This window comes from Bos javanicus, chromosome 4 (genome assembly GCF_032452875.1).
Source record: "Bos javanicus breed banteng chromosome 4, ARS-OSU_banteng_1.0, whole genome shotgun sequence".
NCBI lineage: Eukaryota > Metazoa > Chordata > Mammalia > Artiodactyla > Bovidae > Bos > Bos javanicus.
Genome location: NC_083871.1, coordinates 19,416,010 through 19,443,031, shown reverse-complemented (window position 1 = coordinate 19,443,031; position 27,022 = coordinate 19,416,010). Strand labels below are relative to the sequence as shown.

General features: G+C 37.7%; 1 pseudogene; it reads right to left on the bottom strand.

Annotated features, from left to right (window-relative positions):
* The window catches only part of LOC133246737 (small ribosomal subunit protein eS24-like), a 120,301-nt pseudogene extending 111,052 nt beyond the window's left edge, over positions 1 to 9,249 (bottom strand).
* Positions 9,250 to 27,022: the final 17,773 nt, after the last annotated feature.

The following is a 27,022-nucleotide window of genomic DNA, read 5'->3' as shown; positions in this document are numbered from 1 at the left end:
TTACTGTCCCCAGAGATTAAGTAGCATATTAGTGATTTTCAATTTACTATACAAAGTATATTGAATAGATAAAATCAGCACATCAAGAAATCACTGAAGGCAAGAATGTAGAAGTCTAGTGGAAAGTAAACATGTTATTATAGGTATCAACATGGATAAGTCTTAAAAGGATAATGTTGAATGAGAAAAGCAAGTTGCAAACTGAAACATATAATGTGATTATATTTATGAATATACATAAAACAACACAAACTATTTTACAATGTCTCATGTACCTTTGTGGTAAAAGTATAAGAATATGCATGAAAATGATAACACAAATGTTAGGGCAGTTATTACTTCCAGGGAGAAAGGACTGAGAGCGAGAGGGGTTTTAATTGTACCTATGCTTTTTATAAATGAATGTTAATCTTTATTGAGAGTATTATTATGACCAGAAGTAGTAATGAACACTAATAGGAAGATTTACAGTCTTAGATAATTTTTACATTTTAATAAGTTTTTAATTATTGTAAATAAGTCACCAAGAAATATGTAAAATCAAGTATTAAACATTTCTATAAAAGGCTGTGGAGTAGTTCATATACAAAAGTATGATAAAATGGTTTATGAATAATACAGTCAATATCTTCATAGTATGACATGATGTAAAGCCTCCTATAACAAAGCTGGACTCTTTTCCCCAAACTTATTTTATATTATAAACTTTGGGTGATATTTAAATAATCTGGCTCTCATAGTTTCTGTCATCAACTCCATTCTAATTTCATGAGGAAGATATGAGGAATCTGTCAAACAAATTAAACATCAACTTATATTGTCATCAAATAAAAAAAGAGTTTACCTTCTCAGTAAGCAACTTATCCTGTGGCAATAAGATAATATGCTATGTTTATTAGTCTAGACATCCTAGGAAAAGATATTTCCATCTAAGCACCAGATATTTTGACTTTCTAAAGGTAGAACTTTCTTGTGATTCCATTTTTAGAAATAAATAGGTATCAAATGAAAATTTACTTCTGGAAAACAACAACAACAACAACATTGATTTTTAGCCCAGTTAAGGGAAACAAACAACAGAGAAGAGACTTTTCACTTTTTTGGTACATTCTGAATGTGATAATTTAAGCAACTGACTCAATACTGACACTTACCTGCAGACACTTAACCTTTGTCTAAATTACTTTTCCACAACTATGACTCATTCTTATTTCTTTAAAAAAATCAGAAGTAAATATGGTATTTCCATTTGTTTCATAAATTTAGGTGGTAAGTTCATGGGTGTCTTTTTCATTATTTTCTGAATGTTTTGGATATTCAAAAATTAAATATAGAGTCTGTGTATTCTGTTGGTATCGTGCAGTTTGCTATATATATTAATCAGTATATAGGTTTGCCTGTTTCTAAAAAGCCAAAAGAAATGTATCCAAGTAGTCTTTTCTGTACTTTGGGGATGGTATTTGCAAATAATATGCATTGTTATGAAGTGAAGTGACACAATGTAGCAGAAATGATAAGAACATGAGCCTTGGAATCTGACAGTGTTGTCTCAACTCCCAACATTTAACAGCTTTGGAAAATAGTTTTAACTTCAAGCTTCCCTAAAAAGGAAATCAAGTGACCTCTTATAAGGGGAAGTTTAAGAACTACATATGGTCATAGAGGTCAAAGGTTCAGCAAAGTGTTACAGAGTAAACAATAAGTGGTAACCATCAGTGAGTTTATCCATGCCCTTAAGGAGTTTTTTTTACTTAGTTTTATACATTTTGGAAGGCTACTAAGTTTTTAAAATAAGTTATTGGTGTTTTGTTTTTGATAAAGTGCAATTACGGGAAATTGATGATAGATGGTCAGTCTTAAGCTCTTTACAAAAGATGGTTCCTGATCTATTTATTTCTGTGATGATACTTCTTGGTTCATATCTGCTTCTGCATGTTCAAATTAACTAGATACATCATTCTCTAGAGTGTGGAGAAGCATGATGGCATTACAAAAAGAGTTTCTCAATAATTTTACCAGTTATTATGTAGCATTTCCATTAAACAGTGTCTCTAAGGATGATTAGCATTTTGTGAATATAAAATTTGATAATTGTAGTCTTCAAGCTTGAGGGAATGTTTAACATCTTTATTTTAAAATGATTCTAAAGAGGTTAAGTGATTTGATCAATGCCACAAAATGAGTTACAGGTGGAGCTAGCTTTAGAGCTTAGGTCTCTTGGTGCTTGGTTTGTCTGTTTAAAAAGTAACTATACTATTAAAAAATTAAGTATTTGTAAAAACAGAATTATATATGAAAATGAGTTGTGGACCTTTATGTGAAAGTTTAAGGAAATAACAGAATGATGAAGTGATAGTGCTGATTCCAGGCTTTTTTGTAGTTAGAATGAAAATATAGGGTATGGAGAAATTAATCTCAGTAGGAACATAAAAAGCAAAAGAATAGTGATATTATAGAACATATTTTCTGTATAGTTTCATTTTAATTCTTAATTATGGATCCTTACCAAGATTTTCCCCAAAACATACTGTTCTTTAGGAAATCATTTAACATAATAATAACACATTTCATGAATATTATATATAAATATATAATATGGTATTGCAATAAAATATATTACAGAATTATATTTACATATTAAGCATATTAAGATATATTTAAAATGATAAAAAATTGCATTTGGTCAATTATTTCTTTTTTTTATTTTATTTTATTTTATTTTTAAACTTTACATAATTGTATTAGTTTTGCCAAATATCAAAATGAATCTGCCACAGGTATACATGTGTTCCCCATCCTGAACCCTCCTCCCTCCTCCCTCCCCATACCATCCCTCTGGGTCGTCCCAGTGCACTAGCCCCAAGCATCCAGTATCGTGCATCGAACCTGGACTGGCAACTCGTTTCTTACATGGTATTTTACATGTTTCAATGCCATTCTCCCAAATCTTCCCACCCTCTCCCTCTCCCACAGAGTCCATAAGACTGTTCTATACATCAGTGTCTCTTTTGCTGTCTCATATACAGGGTTATTGTTACCATCTTTCTAAATTCCATATATATGCGTTAGTATATTGTATTTATGTTTTTCCTTCTGGCTTACTTCACTCTGTACAACAGGCTCCAGTTTCATCCACCTCATTAGAACTGATTCAAATGTATTCTTTTTAATGGCTGAGTAATACTCCATTGTGTATATGTACCACAGCTTTCTTATCCATTCATCTGCTGATGGACATCTAGGTTGCTTCCATGTCCTGGCTATTATAAACAGTGCTGCGATGAACATTGGGGTACACATGTCTCTTTCCCTTCTGGTTTCCTCAGTGTGTATGCCCAGCAGTGGGATTGCTGGATCATAAGGCAGTTCTATTTCCAGTTTTTTAAGGAATCTCCACACTGTTCTCCATAGTGGCTGTACTAGTTTGCATTCCCAGCAACAGTGTAAGAGGGTTCCCTTTTCTCCACACCCTCTCCAGCATTTATTATTTGTAGACTTTTGGATCACAGCCATTCTGACTGGTGTGAAATGGTACCTCATAGTGGTCTTGATTTGCATTTCTCTGATAATGAGTGATGTTGAGCATCTTTTCATGTGTTTGTTAGCCATCTGTATGTCTTCTTTGGAGAAATGTCTATTTAGTTCTTTGGCCCATTTTTTGATTGGGTCGTTTATTTTTCTGGAGTTGAGCTGTAGGAGTTGCTTGTATATTTTTGAGATTAGTTGTTTGTCAGTTGCTTCATTTGCTATTATTTTCTCCCATTCTGAAGGCTGTCTTTTCACCTTGCTAATAGTTTCCTTTGATGTGCAGAAGCTTTTAAGGTTAATTAGGTCCCATTTGTTTATTTTTGCTTTTATTTCCAATATTCTGGGAGGTGGGTCATAGAGGATCCTGCTGTGATGTATGTCAGAGAGTGTTTTGCCTATGTTCTCCTCTAGGAGTTTTATAGTTTCTGGTCTTACATTTAGATCTTTAATCCATTTTGAGTTTATTTTTGTGTATGGTGTTAGAAAGTGGTCAATTATTTCTTATTGAGAAGAGTTTGAAATGATACATGAGAAGTAAGAAGCTGCAGATGGTGAATGCAGCCATGAAATAAAAAAACACTTACTCCTTGGAAGACAAGTTATGACCAACCTAGACAGCATATTAAAAAGCAGAGACTTTACTTTGCCAACAAAAGTCTGTCCAGTCAAGGCTATGGTGTTTCCAGTGGTCATGTATGGATGTCAGAGTTGGACTATAAAGAAAGCTGAGCAGTGAAGAATTGGTGCTTTTGAACTGTGGTGTTGGAGAAGACTCTTGAGAGTCCCTTGGACGGCAAGGAGATCCAACCAGTCTGTCCTAAAGGAAATCAGTCCTGAATATTCATTGGAAGGGCTGATGTTGAAGCTGAAACTCCAATACTTTGGCCACCTGATGCGGAGACCTGACTCATTTGAAAAGACCCTGATGCTGGGAAAGATTGAAGGCAAGAGGAGAAGGGGATGACAGAGGATGAGATGGTTGGATGGAATCACCGACTCAATGGACACGAGTTTGAGTAAACTCTGGGAGTTGGTGATGGACAGGGAGGCCTGGCATGCTGCAGTCCATGGGATCTCAAAGAGTCGGACATGATTGAGTGACTGAACTGAACTGAACTGAAGAAGCAGAGTGTATTCCTTATTTGGGTGAATTAAATGATTTATCTTCTGATACTAAAATTGACTCAAAACAGAGCTCACATTAAAATGTAGTGCTCATCTATATTTTAGAAAAAAACTTCAACTGCTAAATTAATAATGTAATCTTTGTAGTTTAAATACCATCTTTTAACTGTGTATGAATTCAGAATATTGGGCTTCCCATAGGTGGCGCTAGTGGTAAAGAACCCGCCTGCCAATGCAGGAGACATAGGAGACAGGGGTTTGATCCCTGAGTTGGGAAGATCACCTGGAGGAGGACATGACAACCCGCTCCAGTATCCATATCTGGAGAATCCCATGGACAGAGGAGCCTAGTGGGCTACAGTCTATAGGGTTGCAAAGAGTTGGACATGACTGAAATGACTTAGCACGCAGCATGAAGCCAGAATAGACCAGTTTCAAACTGAATAAAAGATGTAATCCCACATTCAGTCCAACAGAGAAAAAGAATGCAATTATTAAAAAAGAGAAGAATTTAGAGCATACTTTCACTCTATAAACAAAATCTAGAGGAGAAAGACTTAGTTTAGCACTGTAGAGGCAGGCACTGAATTTTGAGCTTATCCTGTTATGTTTAGATTGTCAACTGACTGATTTGATTAGTTAGATTACACAGTAGTTATTAAAATGGCTAGAACTGTGAATTAGGCTTTGCACTTTCTTGTTTCAGAAGTGAATTCCTTTATAGCCAGTATCAAAGGTTAAATCACAGAAGGAAACATCATTGGCCCCTACAGGACCGACTGCCTAGCTTTCCTGCATCTCCCTACATCCCTGGCTATATCTCTCCATCGTGGTGTGCTCTTCAGAGCGGCTGTATTCTCACTTGTTCCCTGGCACAGCTAATTGGTCCAGAGTTCGACATCTGAGATAAGCTGTCTTTCTATAGAAAACATGAGTCTTGCTCATTCAGAGACTGAAGATATAATTTGTATTTCATTGCACTGGGCTTCAGTAACTTGTACCCAAAAGAATTCTCATGGATACAGCTTAAATAGTATGATGTATGTAACCAAACACTTTCTATTTTTTTCAATCCATTCATCTATTGTAGATGGAAGAGATAAGTGAGTTCCCCAAAAGCTTACTCATAGTGTTGTCCTAGAAAGAAAAGTATAGGCCATTGGAAAGGATTTTATTGTCAGGAATGACATCTGTTGGTGGGAATGACAGTAGAAATCTTGGTCAGGTTGGCTCGGACACACGCTTGTAAAGACAACCACCATATTGTGGTCCCTAAACTTTCAAAACTTATTTGCTGGTGTATGCTAATCTCCATGTTAGATGGAATAAGCAAAAGAGTTGGAATTCTACTGCTGTCACTCTGATGACCTGGAAATAAGGTGTGATGCGACAAATTTAGTATAAACTATTTCCCACAGGACTGACTCAGAGGAGCAGATGGCTGTGAGAAAGAACTGTCATCCAACCAGTGTATTCACAGTTTAGAAGATTGGCAAAGGGCTTTTTAACAAAGAAATACATTCTGTTAACAAAGGATTTTGTGTGGCCTCTTTCTGTCTTTCAGACACTTAAAGCTGATGCACATACATCTGATATTTCTAGTAAATACCTGTTCTCTGTTGTTTTGAGTATAACTGAAAATTTTTTCTTGGAAGAGTTTGCTCAATTCATTTCCTTGAAAGTAAGTGAATTCTTTGCATTTAATTCTAGAAATGGAGAGAAACAACATAAATATTGGCTGAACAAGGGCTTTGCTTGATTCAGGAACCGGTATTTTCATTTGAGTAATACTTACCATTTTGCAGTATATGTAGTCTCATTATAAAATGAACCACAGAAGTAGTGAAGTCCAGTGATATGCAGGTACCAAGGTAGAAGACACATAACCTAAGAAGATTTTTCATTTATGAGACTTTTCCTCAAAACTTCATCCTCTTTAGACTTTGATTTCTGCTTCTGTTAGATGGGGAACAAAGTCATTCTCCCTTAAAAGACAGTTTTTTGGATTAACAAATTTGTTGGTAAAATGTTTTTCCACCTTTGGAACAAAAGGTGTTGATAATGACTAAGTGCCATTAATCCTTGGCTAGGGTGCTTTCATTAATTCCCTTATGTATATATGCATAAACTGGTTAGTTCAAAGAAAAGTATGTCTATAGATGCTCCTCTTTGCTCAGAAAAAGGCTTTTCTTACTGCTAACATAATTAATTTGCAGTATAATTTAGATGCAGAGTCTGGTAAAGAAATGTTTTGTGTTTATGGTATCTAATGCATCTGCCAAATATATGATTATTGCCTCTAAGATTTTATAAATAAAATGCCAAACTGAAAACAGCGATGGAGATAAAATATTTATAATGTATTTCTTTCCTGTATTTCTCCATTTGAAACATTTGCTCATCACAGCAGTCATCAACAGATACACTGAATTAATCTAAAAGTACTACAGTTACTATGTTTTGACAGTTCTAAACGTGTCAGCGTGTCCCTAGGGGAGTGGAGAGAGTGAAGTCAACAGTGGCAGCTTTTCCCTTTTGCTCTGTCATTTGAATTTCCCTCCAAATGGTTTTGATCTTGACATTCTTTTGAAGAGACATTTTGATGAGACTTTCTAGAGTGGCAGAGATGTACTGGGGCTTCCCACATGGCTCAGTGGGTAAGGAATCCACCTGCAATGCAGGAAACACAGGAGACTTGGATTTGATCCCTGGGTCAGGAAGATCCCTTGGAGGAAGGCATGGCAACCCACTCCAGTTATTCTTGCCTGGAGAATCCTTATGGGGAGTCAAAGAGTTGGACACAACTGAGCTACTAAGCACAGCACAGCACACAGAAAGTTAGAGTGCATACTTTTTCTAGATACTGTGCCAGAGTTGAGTATACAAAGATAAAATCAATACCCCCTTTTCTCCCCAAATAGACTGTAAGGTATTTTCCTTTCTTTCTTTTTTTTTTTTTCCCCCTTTAAATATTCTTTGTTTGGGCTTCCCAGGTGGCACTCGTGGTAATGAACTTACCTGCCGATGCAGGAGACATAGGAGATGCAGGTTCGATCCCTGGGTGGGGAAAATCCCCTGGAGGAGGGCATGAAAACTCTCTCCAGTATTTTTGCCTAGAGAATCTTATGGACAGAGGAGCCTGGCGGGATACAGTCCATGGTATCGCAAAGAGTCAGACATGACTGAAGTGACTTAGCATGCACACATTCTTCTTTTAGACATGTTATAAGCATATAATGTAGCCTTTATAAAAATGCAGTGGCCATATCTCCTCTATCAGAGTGATTAGAACTGCTTATTGAATGAGAATCTTCATTAAAAAAAGAGAGGTCAGGTGAGTTTGGGGCACACTGGAGATTGAGAACAGCTTGGACACAGTGACTAGGTCAGTGCTGTGAAGGACTGTACTCACCAAGATTTGTTGGCTTAGTTATTAAGTATTGGAGTGGTTGTGTATCAATTATAGCCGGCCAGACACCTCTGTCCATGGATTTTTCCAGGCAAGAATACTGGAGTGGGTTGCCATTTCCTCCTCCGTACCCAAGGATCAAACCCCCATCACCACCATCTCCCACATTGCAGGAGGATTCTTTACTACTGAGCCACCTGGCAAGCCCTATGTATTGCAGTCTCCTGCCCAAACTAGGAAAACTGGCAGGATTAAACATGAGTCAGATAATTATATAGTTATTTATTCATCTGTTTATTCATTCAACAAATATGTGTGGTCACCTACAATGCACCAGGCTTTCTTTTAGTTTCTGGTATAGGATACCCCAGTGACCAGAATTCGCGTGCTCATGAAGCTTACATCCTGTTGTGTGACAGGGTGTAAGAATGGTTCTTCAGAGAATGAACAAATAAGCAAGTAAATATGTAGTTTGCCTGCTGATAATTGCTGTAGAAAAAAACTGTTGTATAGTATGTGATAAGGAGTACCGGAGATGAACAGGGGTTTGGATAGCTTGGTTCCATGTTTCATAGGGTAGCTTGACGAGCTTCGTGGTAATCAAAGCTGCGAAGAAGGTGAGGGACTCCACCGTGCAGCTCTGGGGAGCAGAACAGGAGAGTTCTAGCAAAGGGAAGAGCAAAAGTAAAATTCTTGAGATGGGAGTGTAGTCAGTATGTTGAAGCACCAGAAGGAGTCCGGTGAGGGGTGGGATGGGAGAAGTGGGCTGAGGCAGGAAGGGCAAGGGAAGCCTGGTAAAGAAGTCAGGGAGGCATCAAGGAGCCATGTTTTGCAAGGACTTTGGCATTTACACAGAGTGGATTTAAACAAGAAAGTGTCACCATCCTAGAATGGGTTGAACAAGAGTGAACGTCTATTCAAAATGAACTCATACAGTTTTCTAAATTCTTTTGAGAATCTATCAGTGATTTATACTCTTGGTAGACAATATCTTGTTCATTTGAGTGCTTAATTTGGGCCTAAGGGAAATATGAATAGGTGCTGCAGTGGTTGATGAGTGAAGTATCAAAGGAACGGAAAGCTTGTGCTGTTGATAAGGAAGAGGGAAAACCAAGCTGAAGGCCTCAGAGGATGTTCTCCAGGGGATGGTTCACTATGCGGCACAGGACTCCTGTCCTCTGCGCCATTCGCTTGGACCCAGACTCCCCTCTCTTAAGTAGTTTGTTCAGATTTAACAAATATTGATTTAATATGCAATATTTTCCAAGCTTTGTTGTAAATCCTTTTGACTCCCCTTTTGAAGTAGGTTTTGTGATTCCAGTTTTACTGGCAAGCCGAGGCACCATTCTAGGGGTGGGGGGTGGTCTTGGTGAGAAATGTGGGACAACAGTCACTAGAGGTAAAACCCTTTCTTGAAAGCGAGGCTGAGCAAAGTGATCTTTACAGTTCTACAATATCATCCTTTCTGTGGTAAGACACAGGACAGATTTATACGATATATGTTCTGGGTGAACTGAAAGCCAAAAGATTGGATAAAACACTGCAACTCACATAGAAAACGTGTTTGAAATTCTGACTGGGAAAATTATTTTGAGCCAGAACTGAAATTCTAGTTTGCCTAAAGACCTGTTGTTATTACTATTAACGATTATTTTTTGACCAACGAATTTCGTGACAAGTCAGCTGTTTTGCCAACTCTCTCATTACTGGATGCTGCTAGCACACCTGTCATAATCTGTGCTCCAAATGCCGTATAATTACAGGATTCAAGCGCTGCTCTCTGTCCAAACTCTTTACGGCACCAAGTCAAGAGCTTTGAAAATGCCACCACCTTCTCTGAAGCAAAGAGAAATGTTTCCTAATTGGGGACTGACTTTCTTGAACAGAATAATTTGAAAAGAGAGGCCACAAAAAGGAACTACTAAAGGTCATGACTAAGGGTCATAATAAAACTCTCCTAAGAAAATAAAATATCTGAATGTGTGTGGTACCACATTTTGTGACTCAAACTACAAAGACCTTGGTGAGTTAGTGCTCTGGGGACATAAAGGAAGCTGGTCTAACATAATGAAGAAAGCTGAAATGCACTGCTTTACTGAATGCATGTGTGTGAGTGTGTGTGAAGAAGGCTGTGGTAGATCTCAGTGGACCGGGAGTAGAAGAAAGGAATTCAATAACAACTTTTATTGGTAGAATTACATTTATGACAAAATAACCTTTTCCTGTTTCTTGTCTAGGTGGCTACTACTGAAATGGTGACACTTGGCAACTTGGCATGGTCTTTTCTTTTTTTTCACTCTGTTTATTTTTTTCAGTGTGTTTCCTTAATTAAAATGACAATGACTTTATTGCTGAAAGTAGGTGGTATATTGGGGACATCTGTGGTGGAAACTGCTAATTGGCCCCAGTATCCAGTTCTCCTCTTTTTCTTTTCACCGATTAACTTTTCTAGGTTTTAGCTGATCCAGTGTTTGTCCTGCTGGCATTTACCCTTCTGGTCTGCCTTGTAGCTTGATGAGCCATTGGACTGTTTCGTGTTTCTTAGAGGAAGTGATGTGTGCTACTTAGAGGTTGTGCCCTTTAGAGGAAACTGCTTTCCCTTTCCTTCCCTTCCTTTCTTCAGATGGCAATACACAGGTGGGAGTACTGAGTCTGTGTGAGCTTCTAGCATGTGATAAGGACAACACACTAGTTGTATCAGCCAGCATGCAGGCTGGCTGCATGAAACACCCCCCAGGCATCCCAACCAGAGAAGGACTTAGCACGGTGAATTCAGTGCTTACAAAATGAGCACGGGGATTGGCAGAGTGAAGTTAGAGAAGCACCAGAGGACAGGTGGTTTTAAATTTATGTCATTGTGCTTCTGAGGCAGAGGGCAGGCAACTGCAACTGCTGCTCTCTGCCATCATCTTGGCTGCCCATACTACTAAACAGTGGTCTTTAGAATGTGGCCTCTGCAAATACATCCCTTGAAAATTGTTTGAGAGCCACCACTGTATCCACTCTTGTGAAATAACCTCTGCCTGAGAAGGAGAGATATCATATGGCATCCCTTATATGAGGAATCTAAAAAGAAATGATACAAATGAACTTACTTTCAAAACAGAAAGAGACTCACAGACTTAGAGAACAAACTTATGGTCACTGGGTGGAAGGATGGAGAAAGGGATAGTTAGGAATTTTGGGATGGACGTGTACACACTGCTATATTTAAAATGGGTAACCAACAAGGACCTACTGGATAGCACAGGGAACTCTGCTTAATGTTGTGTGGCAGCCTGGATGGGAGGGGAGTTTGGGGAGAATGGATATATGTATATTGTATGGGGAAAATGTATATGTATGTGTATATGTATGCATGAGTGCATGCTAAGTCACATCAGTCATGTCTGACTCTTTGCAACCCCACTGGACTGTAGCCCGCCAGGGTCCTCTGTCCATAGGATTCTCCAGGCAAGAATACTGAAGTGGGTTGCCATGCCCTTCTCCAGGGGATCTTCCTGACCCAGGGATTGAACCTGTGTCTCCTGAGGCTCCTGCATTGCAGGCAGATTCTTTACTACTGAGCCACCGGGGAAGCCAGTATATATGTATATGTACATGTGTGGGGGAGAATGGATACAGTATCCACCATTCACCTGAAACTATCACAATATTGTTAATCAGCTATATTCTAATAGAAAATAAAAAAGTTCAAATTAACAGGAAAAAAAAAAAGAAAAAAGACCAGAATCCAACTGCTAAAAAAAAGCCTCTTCTGATTTCTACTTTCCAAACCTCCCACAAGTGCATCTTATTGGTACAATTAATATTACTTCTGGAAGACTAGCCACTAGGAAGCCCGTAAAGTGTGGTCATCTGTCTCTGGCCATTGTGATAAGGAGGTGAGAATGTACCCCAAGTATCAGTAAACAAAATCTAGAGCACTGGGAGTCAATGGCAACAAAATAGAAGAAGCCTGGGTCCTGGAACCTATGGAATATCCAATTAATCCTGAACCATATATCACAAATGAGAAATAAATGATTGCCTTGTTTAGTCCACCATTTTTTTTTTAAATTTTCTGTCACTTGTAACTTAATCTAAGATTAAGTAATTCAATTTTTTTTCATCAGAAATGGAATGCTGTAAATAACATGTGGTGTTGGATTAGTGTAAGCAGCCAGGTACAAGAACTCATTGCAGTTTAGAAAGCTGGTGACCTTCTTTCAGTTCAGTTCAGTTCAGTTCAGTTCAGTCGCTCAGTCGTGTCTGACTCTTTTTGACCCCATGAATCGCAGCACGCCAGGCCTCCCTGTCCATTACCAACTCCCAGAGTTCACACAAACTCATGTCCATCGAGTCAGTGATGCCATCCAGCCATCTCATCCTCTGGCGTCCCCTTCTCCTCCTGTCCCCAATCCCCCCCAGCATCAGAGTCTTTTCTAATGAGTCAGCTCTTCGCATGAGGTGGCCAAAGTATTGGAATTTCAGCTTTAGCATCATTCCCTCCAAAGAAATCCCAGGGCTGATCTCCTTCAGAATGGACTGGTTGGATCTCTTTGCAGTCCAAGAGATTCTCAAGAGTCTTCTCCAACACCACAGTTCAAAAGCATCAATTCTTACGTGCTCAGCCATCTTCACAGTCCAACTCTCACATCCATACATGACCACAGGAAAAACCATAGCCTTGACTAGACGGACCTTTGTTGGCAAAGTAATGTCTCTGCTTTTGAATATGCTATCTAGGTTGGTCATAACTTTCCTTCCAAGGAGCAAGCATCTTTTAATTTCATGGCTGCTGTCACCATCTGTAGTGATTTTGGAGCCCAGAAAAATAAAGTCTGATACTGTTTCCACTGTTTCCCCATCTATTTCCCATGAAGTGATGGGACTGGATGCCATGATCTTTGTTTTCTGAATGTTGAGGTTTAAGCCAACTTTTTCACTCTCCACTTTCACTTTCATCAAGAGGCTTTTTAGTTCCTCTTCACTTTCTGCCATAAGGGTGGTGTCATCTGCATATCTGAGGTTATTGATATTTCTCCCGGCAATCTTGATTCCAGCTTATATTTCTTCCAGCCTAGCGTTTCTCATGATGTACTCTGCATGTAAGTTAAATAAGCAGGGTGACAATATACAGCCTTGATGTACTCCTTTTCCTATTTGGAACCAGTCTGTTGTTCCGTGTCCAGTTCTAACTGTTGCTTCCTGATCTGCATACAGATTTCTCAAGAGGCAGATCAGGTGGTCTGGTATTCCCATCTCTTTCAGAATTTTCCACAGTTTATTGTGATCCACAGTCAAAGGCTTTGGCATAGTCAATAAAGCAGAAATAGATGTTTTTCTGGAACTCTCTTGCTTTTTCTGTGATCCAGCAGATGTTGGCATTTTATCTCTGGTTCCTCTGCTTTTTCTAAAACCAGCTTGAACATCAGGAAGTTCACGGTTCACGTACTGCTGAAGCCTGGCTTGGAGAATTTTGAGCATTAGTTTACTAGCGTGTGAGATGAATGCAATTGTGTAGTAGTTTGAGCATTCTTTGGCATTGCTTTTCTTTGGGACTGGAATGAAAACTGACCTTTTCCAGTCCTGTGGCCACTGCATGACCTTCTTTACATCATCATAAATATTTGGGAACACCATCCCCAAAACTCTCTTGGAATGCAGTTTATCTGCTTGCTTATCCTCAAGGCTTTAGGGAAAATAAGAATTCAAAATGTTGTTATTGTTATTGTTGCTATCACAGGTTTTAGAAGTGAGGTATTTACTTAGGGTAGAATTGGCCAGGGTACAAGCAGAGATGGAGGAAATATTGCTCTGATAAACTCAACCATATCTGACTCTTAACTAGAATGCAAACTGAGAGTGTAAGGCTTCCCAGGGTTAAAATAGCTCACTACTTCTGCTACCCAAAGTAAGGCAGTAACTTTAACCAAATATACAGCAATTTCCAAGCTAACTATGACTGCAAAGCTAGTTTGGATAATTGCAAAGGACCAGAGATGGCTATGTATCAATACTTCTAATTTCCCCCTTTTCCTAATGGGAAATCCAATTCCTACTTCACTATTAGCTACAATAGGAGGGGGAAAGTAATTTGTATTTGTTTTGTAGTTTTGCAGACCTGTCCAGACTCATATCACTCAGACATGCTGGACTTTGAGCCGGATACTGGAATTGGAGGGGACGTTGGCATCGGATTCCTTCAGGAGAGGTTAAGTGTGTTCCACTTGTAAGAGGAGTGAATCTAAAGAGGCAGAGCATGTCATAACCTGCTGGTTGCCGCTTAATATGTCTTAGAGAATGGACATGCGGGCAAAGAGGGGGAAGGGAGGCTGAGATGAACTGGGAGAGTAGCACTGACATATACACACTGCCACGTGTGAAACAGCCAGCCAGCGGGGAGCTGCTGTGAAATGCAGGAAGCTCAGCCCGGTGCTCTGTGGTGACCTAGACAAGTGGGATGGGGCGGGGGTGGGGGGTTCACAAGGGGGGGACACATGTATACATATAGCTGATTCACTTTGTTGTTCAGCAGAAACTAACACAACATTGTAAGGCAATTATACTCCAACAAAAAATATTCTAAAAAAGAAACAATGCATTTGCCTCTTCTTCATCCCTTCTTCTGGCTTGTTCCCTCCACCTTGATAATCACCATCTTGGACCATAAAAACTCTTTTTTCCCCCCTCATTGTTTTTATTTTTAAAAACTGTTTTCTAACATATCTTAGAATTGAAAAAACAACGTATAAACAAACCTTCAACGATTAGCTTATTGACAACATCGTATGAGCTAGTTTTTGCCAAACTCAGAGAGATAGGCACAATTTAGGATTTTGTTTTGAATTCAGAATAGGAGAAAAATTTCTCCATGTTCTTCTGTTACCTTTCATTTTTGTTGATACAAAAATTTTAGTTTCATGTATTATGTAAATGATCATATATTTTCACTCAGACACACAGCTAGTGTTTTATCTGCTTTGTAAGACATGACTTTTATTCCTTTAGAGGGAAGCAAAATAAAAATAGAGGACGGATTTACTTATAATACAAAATACCTCATTCAATTTTTCAATTAAGAAAGAAAGAATTGAATGTAACTATCTCAACCCCAGTTTATATTCTTTGTTTTTCTTTGGTTTCCCTTTTGCCTTACGGAATGAAAAGGATTAATCCTGTGTAGTAATTTAAATAGAATTACTTGCCAAAAATCCTCTGCCAAGATCAGTGAAAGGGGATTAATTTTAAGCTGCCCTAATCAGAATATTTTTAAGAAAAAGTGAATCAAGAAGCAACTGTTTACACTACACATCTAAGTGTCGGCACATCCATTTTGATATCATTTGTAAAAACTATTTTCTCTCAAAATTACTTACAATTATCTTTTACATTTTTTGACAAAATATTTTGAATGGTAAAATATATCACTGAAGATTCTAAGTTCTTGAATTTGTATGATAGTATTCTATATCACTGTATAGAATATATCCTTTTTGGTTAAAACCGATGCATGATTATTCCTCAATTCCTCTTATATTCCCCAATTTTTCATTTTGGAGAGAGACCAGGTCTCTGCCTAATGGTCATAATTTTATTCCTTTCATTTCGGTGCTGACAAAAGCAGCCTAAATACTCATGCTCATATTTTGAAGTGACACATGGGCATACAAACCTTATTTGGGAACTAGTATATTCTACCCAGAGAGGAACCGGAATAGATAGCAAATAAAGACACTTGGACTTCCCTGGTGGCTCAGTCGGTAAAGTGTCTGCCTACAATGTTACAGACCCAGGTTCAACCCCTGGGTTGGGAAGATCTCCTGGAGAAGGAAATGGCAACCCACTCCAGTATTCTTGCCTGGAAAATCCCATGGGTGGAGGAGCCTGGTAGATTATAGTCCATGGGGTTACAAAGGGTCAGACGTGACTGAGTGACTTCACTTTTTCACTTTTCTAAAGACACTTGGGGCAGGGCATCAACACAGAAATATCTTCAGTATATTTCTGGATTTCCAGAATTTCCAAAAGCAAACTCAAAATATCAGGATAATATGAAGATAAACTACTATTTCTTCTCTTATTCTTTAGGGATTGTATCTTGACAGCACTGGTTTTAATTTAACATCTCTTGTCTAAATCCACTGCTTCTCATGTCACAATTGACCCCAGACTAGCATTTTTTCTTGTTTACACTGAAGCTGAAACAGTTCTCATGAATCTATGCCTCTCCATGGAATCAGATAAATTGTTAGGCTCAATGTATGTTTTGGGCTTCAGGGGCAAGAAAGTAGGGCTGTTCTGAAGAGGACTGGTGGTATATTCAGGAAGTCAAATGTCTAGTCTTGAAAGAAATTAATACAGAATTCAGCATCTGTATTAAGGTCAGAAGCAGTCATCAAGTACAAATATAAGGTGAGGTCTTAGTCTATGGCAGGTGCTACATGCTTTTTACCCTGCTTTGTATTATTTCCAGGTGTACCCTAAAAGGACTTTAGAGACTGCAGACAAATCCTCTCTGGCTAAGACTAGAGTATGCATTAGTACAGAGATCTTCAGGGTAAGCCCTGTCGTTGTTTAGTTGCTGAGTCATGTCTGACTCTTTGAGACCCCATGGACTGTAGCCCGCCAGGCTTTACTATCCATGGGATTCTCCAGGCCAGAATACTGGAATGGGTTGCCATTCTCTTCTCCAGGGGATCTTCCTGACCCAGGTTCAATAACTGGGTCTCCTGCATTGGCAAGGAGATCTTGCTGCTGCTGCTAAGTCGCTTCAGTCGTGTCCGACTCTGTGCAACCCCATAGACGGAAGCCCACCAGACTCCACCGTCCCTGGGATTCTCCAGGCAAGAACACTGGAGTGGGTTGCCATTTCCTTCTCCAGTGCATGAAAGTGAAAAGTGAAAGAGAAGTCACTCAGTCGTGTTCAACCCTCAGCGACCCCATGGACTGCAGCCTTCTAGGCTCCTCCATCCATGGGATTTTCCAGGCAAGAGTACTGGAGTGGGGTGCCATTGCCTTCTCCGAAGGAGATCTTAGCAGCTGATAAAACCAAAAGGGTAAAGGAGAATATTTGAGGTGTAGCAATTTATCTTGAAACTCCTATATTTTTGCAAGTAACATATACTAAGTGATCTACCTCATTAATCCCAGAATTAATATTCTTTCATACTTTCAGAATTTACATTTCCCTATTATGTATTTTATCATTTTCTATTCATAAGCATAAACATATGAAGCAGAGAGTACGAAAGAAAAAATTGTTTCTACAGTATAGACTTGATATATCTCTTTTTTCATTGTCTGCACTCAATATATTTATTGTGAAGCATAAGTTAAAGATTCTTTTTTTTTTAGACTTGATATATCTTTCTTAGACTGACTTTTCACCACCAGCTGAATATTTCTTTTTTAAAATAATGATGGAAATGACATTCTCTCTCTTAGAGCACCTAGTCTCATATTTACTTTGTGGATTTCATCAGCAGGAAGACGGGGCCTTTGCTTTCTGAAAACACTTCTAAGTAGGGAAAAGAAGCTATCATTTATCCAAGGTCATTGTATTGATGATCAAGAAGCCAATTAAGCTGATTTCTTTCAACCCCTTTCTTTGCACAGTAAATAGAGTTTATGGCTATGGCCTTCTAATCCTGTTCTCCAGGTAAGAGCTACAAAGAGAGTCCTTGGTGCCCTGAGGTGGGCCATTTAACTTTGCAAGGCCTTAACTTCCTCATGGATAAAATGGATGTAATAATAGTACTTACTTAGGATAATTGTGAGGATTGAATTAATAACATGTAAAGTGCTTAGAAAGGTTAATAATACATAGTAAACACTCCATAAATCTTTTCTCTCATTCAAATCTTACACGGATCCTATTCAGGGGTGCTACTTGCCTTATTTTATGGATGAAGGGATTGACCTACAAAAAGACATAAGTGACTTATTCAAGTATTATCATCATCAGATGATGGAGAAAGGTTTGGAATCCAGGCCTTTGGTCTTTTGACTGTAATTTTTCAAATGTCCCAATGTGCTCATTACTATCTTTAAAAATCAGCTAAAGTCTCTGTGTGAATGCCAATTGATCATTTGTTTTCATATTATACTTTTATAGCTATTTATAAACTGTTCATCAGATGCTAAACTTACTTTTTTTGTGTGGGGAAAAAAAAAAAAAAACAAAAAACACCAGACTTCTGTTCCTTACTTTGTTAGTTGCTAAGGTAGAATAACTACTTTGAGGGTAGTTTTTATATTAAAATAAGATACTGTAGCTTGTCATAATGGTCATACAACTACCTCAAGATTAACTAGTTAGATTTAAGAAATACAACTAAAATTGGATGCACATATAAATTAAAGAATAGCACTATACCTTATCAAACAGCTGCTCTTAGAGACTAAAAAAAATTATGAACTCCAAGGTTATTTATTTTTAAAACTTGTGATTTATTTATATTGCCTGAGTAATAAAAACTGAAAAAATGAGCTAGAAGCTATGACTTCACATTTTTTGAAACTAAGTTCTATTCACACTTAATACCAGCACACCATTAAACAGATTTCTGCTTAGCAGTCTTCTTCTCCACTGTATTAAAGATGTAGGATTTAAAAAACTTGTTCTTACCTCTGAAGGAGAAACTACTAGGTAAATGTTGCCACAGCTGGTGAAATGAGACTTATCCAGCAGAATCACAGATCAGTTGGCATTTACCGAGATCTCTCTGTGCTTCGAATTCTGACCACCTCCCTGCCTCCCCCACCAAATCATGATCTTTTCCTCAAGTCAATTCAGGAGAAAGATATAAAAGAATATCTTTAAATATTTCTAATGCAATAAACATTTCCCAGATGTTTTGAAAACTAGAGTATTGATTTCATATAAAGCCAATAGCAGAGGGGGTAAAGTTAATTGAGGAAGGAGAGGAAGCTGAGTTTTGGACCAGCTTTAGAAAAATAGAAACTTCTTCCATTTATAAACTCTGTTTTTGTTTATAAATAGAAGATTTTACTTGAAAAATATTAAAAATGTGATTTGAGAAGTAATTTTGTAGATGCTAGTGTTCCCTATCTAGTCTACATTTTATTAAATATAAGGATGTCTGTTTAGTCTTTCCCTTCAGACTCTGAGCTACTTGAAGGCAGGGATAATTCCTGGAGCCCAGTGTCCCACACAGTAAAGTAGAAACTGAAAAACTCCAGAAATACTTATGAGATGGGTTGTTGAGTTTTAATTCAATTATACCATTATAATTCCAGATAAATTGTTTATGGTATGTGTGTGTGTGTGTGTGTGTGTTTGTGTGTGATCTTTACAAGGGGGTACTGCTTGATATTGGAGTGGGTAATGGCAACCTACTCCAGTATTCTTGCCTGGAAAGTTCTATGGGCAGAGGAGCCTGATGGGCTACAGTCGATACAAAGAGATGGACACAACTGAGCAACTGAGCACACACACTGCTTGACATCGTGTTAGAGAATAAAATCCTAGTTATATCTATGGCACTTTGGGAATTAAAAGAAACTTGACTCAACCCCTAATTTCTGATTCATTTCACACACTTCGCAAGTCATTATTCAGCACTGATGGTGCAGTGGGGACAAGACGACCTGAGGAGTATCCATACCCACATTATCGTTGGAGAATGGCTTGACCTGGATTGCTGAAGATCCTTGGAAGTGGGAAGAGTGGCCAGTGCAGACGGCAAGGCACAGGTGCTGCCTGCTCCGCGCTGGCAGTAGCCCGTTTCCGACAGGCTGCTGCACTGGGCACGATCTGAGGCTCCCAGGTGGTCTTCAAGGACAGCCTGCACTGCAGCCAACTTGTTCCACTGAGGTCAGGGCCTGGGCACACAACCAAGGATCTGCAGAAGGTAGAACTGAGTTATTAGAGGGCAAGAGTTGGCATTTGGGAAAATGATTCCTGACTAGTGATAAAGAAATGATTATTTCTCTCAGGACAGTTGTGCTGTACTTAATTCTACTTTAAGGTCAGTGGGTACTTTGAATGAATATTAAAGAGAGAAGATTTTGTTACTAACATCTTAATATATTGTTTACTTAAAATTTTGGCATATGGCTGAATCTCCACACCTAGGGGTACACAGTTTCTGTGGCATCTCATCACCTGTGTTTTATTGGAAGTCCTACAGTAGCTGACCAGACACAAACTGAGACAGTCATCCTGATGGTGACCTCCTGCGTTTCTGCTTACATGGGGCTCTGCAACTTCAGGCTCTTTAAAGACTGTGGGATTTATTAATCTTAGGCCAGACGTTCCATCCTAGCCTGGTACAGAAAGACCTTTAGTTCAAAGTCTCAATAAGAAAGATGAAGTCACGTCAGTACCTCCACGCCTACTTCACTCTGTATCCTTTAATGCCTTCCAATACACAAGGCCGCCTTAGTGATCCACCCTGCCTTTCAGTCATCTTCACAATCTGGGAACTGTCCTCTCCATTCCAACACACACACTCACTCCTCACCAGCCTACTTAAACTTTGTTTCTTACAATTTCTGCCTTTTGTAACACAAACTCTACATCTTTACACTCTTCAATCGATGGTTCGGTTCCTCTGCTATATCTCAACACAAATGATGATGATATTCATATGTTCTACACTTTACTATACCTGAAATAGAAATACATATGAAATCCATGCTGTTTTATAGTTATTGGGAGAATGGCATTGAAACATGTATAATATCATATATGAAACGAGTCGCCAGTCCAGGATCGATGCACGATACTGGGTACTTGGGGCTGGTGCACTGGGACGACCCAGAGGGATGGTATGGGGAGGGAGGTGGGAGGAGGGTTCAGGATGGGGAACACATGTATGCCTGTGGTGGATTCATTTTGATATATGGCAAAACCAATACAATATTGTAAAGTTAAAAAATAAAATAAAATTAAAACAAACAACAAAAAAATTCTTGGTAGTATGTAGAATAATGGGCCTCTTAGCCCTGAGAGCATCATAGATTATGTGAAATACAGTAGCTCTTCTGAAGAGAAGCCTCATCACCTTTTCTTGAGTAGATGGCTTTCACGTGTTCTTAAGCTTCCCAGTGTGCCTTGTCCCCTTGCTAGTGAGTTCGGCTTCTTCTTTGAGATCTATAGTCCTGTGTAGACCTCTGTCATTCTATGGGATCACAATACAGGAAATATTTATAAATCTGTCTGTAACTTTAGACTTGGATATTGGTTTACATGTAAGGGGCATCTCCTGTTTACCTATTCTCTTTTAAATAAAATAAGGTTTAGTAAAAATTGGGAGAAACAAAAACATACATTGTGAAAGTCCGTTACCTTAGAAATAACTTGACATTACATGGAAAAATATTCTTGCTAATAAATACCTTATTAGCATACCTAATATGCACTTTTCCTTGTTTCTCTCATGGCTGTCTGTCATCAGAGCTGAGGAGAATATATGTGTTATATTTGTGGTTCTCAATGAAAACAAAATTATATATTTATAGTAATATCTTTCATATACATTATTACTTGAATTGTAATAGAAGTTTTATAAGAATTCACTTTGTTCATTTATGCTGGTAAGTCTGACGAATTTGCTCTTTTGTTTTCTCATTTTTTTCCTGTTAGTTCTTATACTGTCTTAAGTTTGCTAAGCTAAAAGGAAGCTTTAGAAGGTGGTTCTATAATTCTTTTGGAAGTCTTATTAAAAATGATTATGATTTCACACCTTTAATTCTCAAGCCCTCTTTTTACCTTCTCTAAGGCCTTCTGAGAGTGACTGAAGCATAAAACTTACTCTAATGAGGATGTTTATATAGGGAATATGAAACTAATTTTTAAATGGGTATTAACACAAACTATTATATTTATCAATACAAATGCTATCTCTGGAAAACTCAACCCAAACTTATACATAGAAAGAATTAGAAAAATCTAAGTAATCAATAAAAATACTTCCTTACAAATCAACAAATATTGTATTTGAATCATGAAGTATTTATTTAGGGTTTTGGCTTTGTTCAAAACAAAATGTTTTCTGTAAGGAAAAAAAGTAAAGAACACTATTTGTTTTTCAACTGTTTGTTTAACTCAATATATAAGCAAATATGCATACATGTTAAACATTGGCTGTATACACATATCTGAAATGTTTATATACCAATATTGGGAAGCATAAAACATCTCTCCATAATTGGTGAACTTTACAGGTAACATTTAAAACCAAAGATCACATCTACATGTCAATAGTTAATATTTTATATTTCTAAAGTATAACATGAATGTTCGTGGGTTCTTTTCTATGCTTTGCTCTTCCAAGTGATGGAGGTGGTGGCTTTTCCCAATCTGAAGTGTCCGATGTCAACCAAAATATTTTGAGTCAGTTTTCCTCACCCTTATTGTGCTCTGTGGGTCACATCTCTGTGTCCAGTGCTCTGGAAAGTGAGATCTGCAGTATTGATGAGAGCATAGTTCATAATCCTTTGGCAGCCACTCTGTCTTGAGCAAAGTAGAAACTTTGTGACAGCATCAAACACTCAAATATTCACAGAAGTTGGCAAGTCCTTCTGACTCTACCCCAGTTAAAAGTTGGCTTGTGCAAGTTAGGAAGAAATTTGTTAACACCAGAAAGATGAAAGAGAGTGCTGTATTAATTCCCTTGGGGCTATTGCTGTTGCAATTCACAATTCTTTTGAAGTGTAGAATCTATAGGCTTACTACCTTTGGGTACAGAGCATTTTTCTGAATTAGTGTTATGTTTTCAACATTTTATATTTTTAAAAATGTACTTGAGTTAGTATTTCTTTATTGAAATTATATTTCTAATTTTTGGTTGTTTTTTTTTTTGGCCTTGAAATTAGATATATTTTTTACTTAAGATGATTTTTCAATGATTCACTTTTTATTCCAAAGAATAAAATATCCAATTCTTTTCTGCCTCACTTATAAGGATGAAGAATAGGATATAGAGAATTTTATTTGGTAGATTACAAATCTAGCTCAAAATCCACAATAGACTATAATGATTAAAAGCTGTTACTGACTGAGTTTTTTATTCCAAAAAAGATTTATAAGGTGAGACCAGCTTCTACTTGAATGGTATGTATGGGGACAAAGCAAGAGTATTCAAGTGTTAACCTCAGCATAGGTGTCTTAAAAGGAAAGCATTATAATGACTTTAGTCTGCACTTCTTATATAGAGATGTGATTCATTTAAGTTAGAGCTTAGAGGTAGATTAGGGTAAAGAATCTGCCTGCAATGTGACCCCTGGTTGGGAAGATCCTCTGGAGAAGGGCATGGTAACCCACTCCAGTATTCTTGCCTGGGAAATCCCATGGACAGAGGGGCCTGGTGGGCTATAGTCCATGGGGTCACAAAGAGTCGGTCATGACTGAGTGACTAGCATTTTCACTTTTCAAGGTCACCTAATGACTTGGTTCAGTAGAAATTAGCCTGTAATTGTCATAATGGAAACTTTCTATATAATCCCACTCCTTAATATGAAGAAAAAATAAAAAATGTCAATTGATGGAGCCTTGCCAATAATTAAGGAATATTCTTGGGGTCATCAATATTTATTCTCAGGAGGAAGTAATGACCCTCATCTGGCCATGCCTACTTTGTCACCTTCAGAAATGCATATTTCTAATTTTAATCCACTGATGGCCTTTATATTGCCTTATACTGTCTTTATATGTAGAGCTTTTATAGACTTACTATTGAGTGGGCTTATTATTTAAAGATTTCTATTAATACTTATTTGTATTATGTTGATCTGTGCAATCCATTCAAAAACACGTTTGCCCCTGAATGTTGATGTTCTTGATTGTGTCTTTTTCTTAATACTTATAAGCAGCCAGATTAGCTTTCAACTCACATTTACCCATTATAGACATTAAATTCCTGTAGGTTACATAACACTTGATACTATAGTCTTATTCATTAAAAACTTATTGTGTGCTTCCAAAGATTTTTAAACATAAGAAACATACCAAATCTCAGATTTTTACTACCTGGGTACAATAATAGGAAATGGGGTGTACATTCTTTGCAATCATTTGGCACTTTTTATTAATGCCTAAATTTATGTTTGTTTAAAAAATTTTTTTTGTCCCTGATAGCTCAGTTGGTAAAGAATCTGCCTGCAATGCAGAAGACCCCAGTTTGATTCCTGGGTCAGGAAGACCCACTGGAGAAGGGATAGGCTACCCACTCCAGGAATCTTGGACTTCCCTGTGGCTTAGCTCCCACCTACAATGCGGGAGACCTGGGTTTGATCCCAGGGTTGGAAAGATCCCCTGGAGAAGGGAAAGACTACCCACTCCAGTATTCTGGCCTAGAGAATTCCATGGACTGTATAGTCCATGGGGTCTCAAAGAGTCGGACACGACTGAGCGACTTTCACTTTCACTTTCATAGTTGATTTACAATGTTGTGTTAGTTTCAGGGGTATAGCAAAAATCAGTTATACACATACATATATCCATTTGTTTTTTTAAAGATTCTTTTCTCATGTAGACCATTATAGAGTATTGAGTAGAATTTCCTGTTCTGCTATTCAGCAGGTTTATATTAATTGTCTGTTTTATATATAGTAGTGTGCACATGTCAATCCCAATCTCTCAATTGATCCCTTCCTGCCTTATCTCCTGGTAACCGTAAGTTTGTTTTCTACATCTGTGAGTCTACTTCTGTTTTGTAAATAAGTTTGTTTGTGTCCTCTTTTTTAGATTCCACATATAAGTGATGTATACATACACACACACACACACACACACACACACATATATATGAAAGTGTTAGTTGCTCAGTCATGTTTGACTCTTTGCGACCCAATGGACTGTAGCCCGCCAGGCTCCTCTGTCCATGGGATTCTCCAAGCAAGAGTACTGGAGTGGGTTACCATTTCCTTCTCCAGGGGATCTTCCCAACCCCAGGGATAGAACCCAGGTCTCCTGCATTGCAGACGGATTCTTTATCAACTGAGCCACCATTTGTCTTTCTGTGTCATATGACACTTTTTAAAACACAGGATTTTAATTGTCAGTATGGAACCTTATTGGTTAAAAGATTAAAATCTCAAGGTTATCTTAAATAATGTGAAAAAACCTGGACATGATTATCTAAAAGCTACTTTTATCCTGCTTCTGACAATAAAAATGAGGAGGAGGGTGTTTTAGTACCATTACCATACATTTGAAGGTGATACATGGATTTAGATTTCAGTCTAGTGACACTGACTCTCAAGGAAGAAAAGATGGATCCTGATCTCTTGTCTTACATGTAACCATGTAGACCTCAAAATCTCAAAAGAGAAAGATAACAAAGATCCCAGCCTTTAAGCACACTTTGATCTTTGCTCTCAGCACTACTAAACTTAGCTGTTACCTCACATGAGGAAACGAGTAAGAGAAAAGAAAGGGAAAAAGGTTAATACAAAAACTTCATTTATATTAAATCATTTGCCACATTGCTGGCCTTTTGCGATCTGAAATAAATGTACATCCTTCATGCATTTTCTTTATGCATTAAAAAGGAAAAATGAAACTTGATTTGTGAAACAAAGAAATAATGACAGCAAGCGAGGACTTTTTTTAATTTGTTCTTTGGTGTGAATTGGCATAGGCATTATGATGAAGTTAAAACGCAGAGGTTAATTGAAAAATGAGATAAACAAAGCCCCTTGAAGGTCTCTGAATAATTTTGCCTGGCAGAATTGACAGTCTACAACCATCAGGCACTAAAACCTACTCCGAACTGCTGGAGATTACAAAAAAAAAACTAAAGTTAATTGTCTTTCTGTTCCTTCCACCTCATTTCAGCCCAATTATAACTGGGAAAAGCCATTCTGTCTAATTTGCATTAATGCACCTCCACGGAAAAAGAGCTTAGACAGTGAATTTGATTTCTTTTTTGATATTATGGACATATTTAAAATACAAATAACAATTCTCAAATGTAAAATGGCTTGTAAAATTCCTGGATGACAATTTTTAAGTTTTCCTAAGGTGTTTTTAAATTTTAGATGTTATTAAAAAATCAACATACATTGAAGATATCCTAAATGCTGGAGCTTGTTATAATTCTTCATATGGATTATTTCTTTAATCCTCACACAACCCTATAAAGTGAACATTTTTACCATTCCCATTTCGCAGGTGAAAAAGTAGAAGTTTAGAGAGGTTACATTGCAGGGTCAAAGTCATGCAACTAGGAAGTGTTAGAACTGATATTTAAGCTCATACTAACAGCAAAGTCTTAGATGTTAATGTAATTTGATGATACTTTAATATACTTATTTTGTTTTTAATCTTATGGTTCAGATGGTAAAAAGTCTGCCTGCAATGCAGGAGACGCAGGTTTGATCCCTGGGTTGGGAAGATTTTCTGGAGAAGGGAATGGCAACCCACTCCAGTATTCTTGCCTGGAAAATCCCGTGGACAGAGGAGCCTGGCAGGGTACAATCTATGGGGTCACAAAGAGTCAGACACCACTGAGCAACTAAGGTACGTAACATAAACATCAATTAAATTGTCTTTCCTACAATCAATATGAAAAGGGGAAATACCAGCGCAGTCTGGTATCATTAGTTCACTTACTCATGTTTCTTTCATGGCAACTTTACCATGGAGCTCATAGTCTTATTTTTATTATTAAATGGATATATATTTAGACTATTTCTGTTTAACAGCAAAATAGCTGAAAATCAGGATAATGCTAGACTCTTGTCTCTAGAGTAAAACCAACCTAAACGATGTCAGAATTTTCAAGAAGATTTTTGTTGTTGTTGTTCTTACATTCATTCAACAGATCTGATTACAGTTAATAAAAAAAAATAAAGGTATCTCCAGATATGCTCAATATACTGGATTTTTTTTTTTGGATTAGTATATTATTTTTATTGCTGTAATTGACAGACTTGGAGCAAAAGCAGAGTCTATTCAGAACCATTTATATTAATAAATAAATGCATTTATCCATTGAGGTCTTTATT